The sequence below is a fragment of the Rattus rattus genome, chromosome 10 (genome assembly GCF_011064425.1).
Source record: "Rattus rattus isolate New Zealand chromosome 10, Rrattus_CSIRO_v1, whole genome shotgun sequence".
In the NCBI taxonomy this organism is placed as follows: Eukaryota; Metazoa; Chordata; class Mammalia; order Rodentia; family Muridae; genus Rattus; species Rattus rattus.
The window spans coordinates 28,577,448-28,583,469 of record NC_046163.1 but is presented as its reverse complement, the minus strand read 5'-3'; the positions used below and the strand labels follow the sequence as shown (position 1 = coordinate 28,583,469).

Genomic DNA, 6,022 nt, shown 5'->3' with positions numbered 1-6,022 from the left:
ATACCCCGCCTGCTTTGCCTCTAGGAGGTTACTTCCCTACTCACCCTCCCACTCCTGGCAAATCCCTCCACCTGGGAAGTGGGGGAGCACAAGCTTCTACAGGACCAAGTGCTTCCCTCCCACTGATGTCAGATAAGGCAGTCATCTGCTACATATGTACCAGGATTGTGCTGATTCACTTTATTTAATTAAAAGGTTATTTGAAAGACTATAACATAGGATAAAAACTATTTCAATATTGTTTTATTTAATATTTTTCTAAGTCAAGGTAAATGTAGGATTTAAATTTTTGAATTTCTATTTATTAACTTTGCATATGTGTTGTCAGGCCTGGACCATGCATGCGATATCATATGTGTAATCCATCCAGCATGGGGTTTCTGGGATGGAATACAGGGTATCAGGTTTAGCAGCAAGTAACTTTCTAATGAGCCATCTGACAGATGCATATCACATTTTATACATCAACCTGTTTTACAGGATATTATCTACATTTGTAATATTTCTATTTATTTTTCAAATACAGAGATATAACAGATGCTCACTTCTGTGAATTAATGTATTGAGCAATTTTTTTCATTAATCTGCAATCATTTGTCCTGTTTTCAATTTATTAAATTATGGAAGTAGACTATTTACAAATATAGCCAGTACTTTGGAAGTATAAATGATATTAAATATAATACCTTCATGATATTATTGAGTTTTTATCTTTAACATTTCTACTCTTTAATATTTTGCTTTCACCCATTTATTTATTTTGAAACTGGATCTCATGTAGGCTCTGCTGATATTATATTTTTGTATAAGTGAGATTGATCTTAAACTTCAATCATATTGCCTCCACCCCAAAATGCTGGAGGTTTTTATTCTTAATCTGAGTTATTTTCTTTTGATAAGAGTTATTATTATTATTATTATTATTATTATTATTATTATTATTATTATTATAATTTTACATCAGACTGCAGATTCAGTCCTTCCTCCCCTGTCAGTGCCTTCCCTTAACCTACCCTCTGAGCAGATCCACTCCTTCCTTTGCACCCAACTACTCCTCATCCATTTCTATTCAGAAAGCATAGGCTTTCCCATGGATATCAAACAACTTTCAGTAAGACTAGGCACATTCCCTGGTATTAAGACTGTATGGGGCAACCCATTATGAGATTTGGAGAAATAGGTATCAAAAAATAAGCAAATGAATCAGACACAGTTCATTCTTGTTGTTTGGAGTCCCCTAAGAAGACTGAGGTACACAGCTGTATCATATATGCAGATTGAGCAAGGTCAGACATTCAAGCTCCCTGGTTCTCTATTCAGTTTCTGTAAATCCCTATGAATCTGTATTAGTTGATTCTATGTGTTTTCTTGTGGTGGTTTGACACTTCTGGCTCCTACAATCTCAATCACCATAGATGGAGAAACCCATATATTCCATGACAAAACCAACACACACACACACACACACACACACACACACACACACACACACACACACACACACACACACCACACACAGTACCACCACTAACATCAAAACAACAAGAACTAACAATCATTGGTCAATTATATTTCTCAACATCAATGGACTCAATTCACCAATAAAAAGAATCAGATTAAGAGAGTGTATACATTTCTCACTATTCAGTAGAATTTCTCACATATAAGAAAAAAAATCACATCAACAAAGATAGAAACTACCTCAAAGTAAAGGGCTGGAAAAAGGTTTTCTAAGCAACTGGACATAAGAAACAAGCTGGTGTAGCCATTCTAATAGGTAATAAAAACAGGCTTTCAATCAAAACTATTAAAAAAAACATGGGGAAGGGCACTCATTAAAGAAAAATACACCAAGATGACATCTCAGTTCTATGCAAGGGCATCCACATACATAAAAAAATTACTAAAACTTAAATCATACATCGAATACCACACAATAATAGAGGGGGATTCTGCACTCTCACTAAGGAACAGGCACTGAAACAGAAATTAAACAGAAATGATGAAATTAACAAATATTATGAGCCAAATGGACCTAACAAATCTCTGTAAAACATTTTACCCAAAGGCAAAAAACAAGATAATTTAACTTCTCAGCACCCCATGGAAACTTCTCCAAAATTGACAATATACTCATTCACAAAGTAAGCCACAACAGATACAAGAAGTCTGAAATAACCCCTTACATCTTATGTGACCACTATGGATTAAAGTTGGAATTCAACAACACAAGAAACAACAAATATTGTTTTGCTGGGGCATGTAGGTTAAAGGTGTCTCGCTAAGGCAGACATGGGGAAAAATGTTTTCCTGAAGCAGACTGAGGTAAAAGAATGTTTTGGTATAGCAAACTTGTGAGAAGACCGGTGCTGAAACAGTACAAATATGACCCCAAAGAAAGAGAACTGCACTGAAATTTCTGAGTAGAATTTGGTGTTTATTATGGGACTAAACTGCTGACAAGGAAGATTCAGCTTGCTGTCAAGGAACTATTGCTAAACAGGTCCACTTCTCCCATATCCTAATAACTTTTGTTCCTATTACCTCTGGTGGGTGGGGGGCAAGAGGAGAGGTTGCACCCTTATTAAAATAGGCTGTGAAAAATGTATGCCTACACTGAGATTCCATCTTAAACATACCAAAATGACTAAGGCCAGAACCTCAAATGACAGCATATGCTGGTGAGAATTTGGAGGAAGTAGAAAACGCCTCCATTGTTGGTAGGAGTGCCAAGTTTTACAACTACTCTGGAAAATCAATTCGGCAGTTTCTCAGAAAAATTGTAAATGGTCCCACCTGAAGACCCAACTATATAATGATGGAACTATATAATTCCTCGGTATGTACCCAAAAGTTGCTCCACCACACCACAAAGACACATGCTCCACCATGTGCATAGCATTCTGAGTGAGGTAACCCATATCCAAAAACATATGCATGATATGTAGTCACTTATAAGTGGTCATTACTCATACAGTACGGGGTGCGCACAATATATTCCATAGACCTAAAGAAGCTAAACAAGAAGGAAGGCCCAAGGGAAGATGCTTGAATCTCACTTAGAAGGAGAAATAAAATAGTCAATGGAGTGAGAGGGAGGGATGGAACTGAGTGAAAGAAGAGAGAGAGAGAAGAAGATGGAGATTCGGCACCAGGTGTGGGAAGAAACAGGAGAGAGAGAGAGAGAGAGAGGAGGAGGAGAGGAGAGAAGGAGGAGGGGAGGAGGAGGAAGGGAGGGAGGAGAGGGAGAATGAATGGAAATAGGCAGCTGGCAGGGGTGGGAGGTGAGGAGCATCTCTAGGAAGTGCTACAGACATGGGATCAGGGAGACTCCCAGAAGTCAATGTTGGTAACATTTAGCTGAATGGCATAGCAGTGGGGATATGGAACCTGAAGAAGCTACCTTCTCTAGCTAAGGATAATGGTCAGTGGAGTGATAAGGACATCAACCCAGCCACAAAACTTTTGACCTCAAAATTTTCCTGTCTTAAAGAAATGCAAGATCCAAGATGGGGCAGAAACTGAAAGAATGACCAATCAACCAGCCCTACTTGAGACCCACCCTACAGGCAAGCACTAATCCCTGACACTATTAATGATATTCTGCTGTGCTTGCAGACAGGAGTCAGGCATAACTGTCTGCTGAGAGGCTCTACTCAGCAGCAGACTAAAACAGATGCAAAGACACACAGCTAGACACCATACAGAACCTGGGGACTCTGATGGAAGACATGGGGAAAGGGATAGGAACTACACAGGATACCCTTTGGGGCTTTCAGAGACTGAGCCACCAACCAAGGAGTATACACAGACTAGACCCACAATGCTGCACAAATGTGGGTCCCAAGCAACTGGAAATAGGGATGTTCCTAAAGTTGTTGACTGTCTGAGGAGTCTGCTCCCCTAACTGGACTGCCTTGTCTGGCCTCAGTGAGAGAGGATGTGCCTAACCCTTCAGAGACTTGGTGTGCCAGAGTGGGAGGATACTAGGGGTGGGGTCGGAGTGGGGGAGGTCCTATCCTCTCAGAGGGGAAGGGGAGAGGGCATAGAATAAGGAACTGTATGATGGCGGGTCAGGTGAGGGGACAGAGATTAAAATGAGTAACTCAACACATTGATTGAAAAAGTAAGTCACATTAAACTTTATTTCAATAGATGCTTGAAATATTTTTGTGATTAAAAGCTTGTCAGTTGTCACATATTTATATTTGAGATTATTTATTTATTTATTTATTTAAGGCAGAGACTCCTTTTATTGTTTGTCAAGGTGGTTGGGGTTGAAAGGCTGGATGCTCTGTCCAGGATAATAAATGTGCCCTCAGTGAATGTGGTCCATGTCACTATAGGTGTCTTCACGAAGCGGGTACACAGCTGGTCCATCTAGATCATTCCCATGCTGCAGGGGTGTGTTGTGCAGGTTGAAAGTAAGGTCTACAATGGAGTTGGGCAAACAGGTGAAAGAGGGCATATATAGGCCAGAGAATCACACGTATGCCTGGAGAAGTAGGTAGCCCAGTGAGAGCCTATTGCTAGATTAATAAGTGTATATACAGTTGTGTTGATTATGAGGATCTCCTGCTCCAGCTCAAGAGGTGTTGGCTCCTGTGCGTAGAAGATCTACTAGGTCCCGACAGAGGTAGTCACTCAAGGTCCTCCCCATTCTGTCAGAGGAAGGAAATCAAATAGGTTTCTCCGGTGATAAATCTTGACCTTTTCTAGGCCAGTGATATGGTCCAAGTGGAGGGAGTTCTTCTCATCAAGCTTTTGAAACAGCTTGTGCTGGTTGGTGAAAAACTTGGGCTTGTCTGACCAGACAATGACCACATTGAACAGGTGGCAGCAATTGGGACCCACCGTCTGCCCCAGGCCTCTGTCCACATGGCTGAAAGGGCTGTTAGTGAGGAGGAACAGTTATTTTCTGTGGGTCATCAGGTGGCTCGGACTGCAAATGTTTCATCCCCTCTCAGGATGGACTTCTCCATGTCTTGATCAATTTACTGATACATGGAGCGCTTTGCATGCACACCCTGGATGGCATGTGCCACATTTTTGTAGAGACATACTTGGTCAAACTTCAGGCTGTGGCCCAGAAAATAGTCCACCACACAAGACACCAGTGTCATCTCAGGGAGTGAGAAGAACTACTTGATGGAAGGGCCCTTGCCCTAGAAGCCGTTCATCTGGTATAGTGGAATGTGCTGGGTGCCACCATATAAGTCAATCACTTTATCATTGGGCATAGGGTGGGTGTCCCTGTAGGCTGTTCCTACTTGTATGTAATGAAAAGTATCAATCTTCATCAGAAGGCTCTTCTGAATGTTTTAGTGGAGGCTATGGATGGCAAAGTCGGGGTCATAGACATACTTCCAAATCTCCTCAGGGTACTTACATAGTTCTCTATCAAGATGTCCCAGGCAGCATTGAAGATCTCAGGGTACAGCACATCTGCATACTGGGCCTGTGTGTAGCCATAGTCAAAGTCATAGATTCCAACTTCACTCAGGCTGATGTCATTTTTGATGTAGATGGCTGCTGAGTTAAGAGGTTTCTGACTTCAGGGGGCAGTCTATGGTGATGCTGGAGCAGGGGTTCCAGGACCCAGAGGGCTTCAGCTAGGGCAGGAGGGTGAGGACAAGGCAGTCATAGGTCTGCCTTGGTCTCAGCACAGCAACCATCACTGAATGTTGTGTTTGCTGCCCTTCGCCTTTCTGACTGCCCGCCTGCCTAACCACCTGCCTGCCTGCTGCCCTCCAACTTCAGAAAACAATTTTTAGAGTATATCAATGAATTACCTTAAGAGTTTTCTAAGGAAACTAATCATCTCATTGAAAGATTTAAGTGTGTTTATTGTTTTAATGGTTTATTTTCAATTGTACTAACTGGAAACTATCATTACTAGTCTAGATGTGTTAAGAAAAATCAGTGTTAAAGATTGGTTAATACATAAATTGCAGAGTTTCAGATCATTGTATCACTATTACAAGAAAACTGTGAAAGTAAAAGTAAATTTTAATAATGTTTA

General features: G+C 40.9%; 1 pseudogene; it reads right to left on the bottom strand.

Annotated features, from left to right (window-relative positions):
- Positions 1-4,644: 4,644 nt before the first annotated feature.
- LOC116911615 lies at positions 4,645-5,671 on the bottom strand (annotated as a pseudogene).
- Between the last annotated feature and the right edge of the window lie 351 nt (positions 5,672-6,022).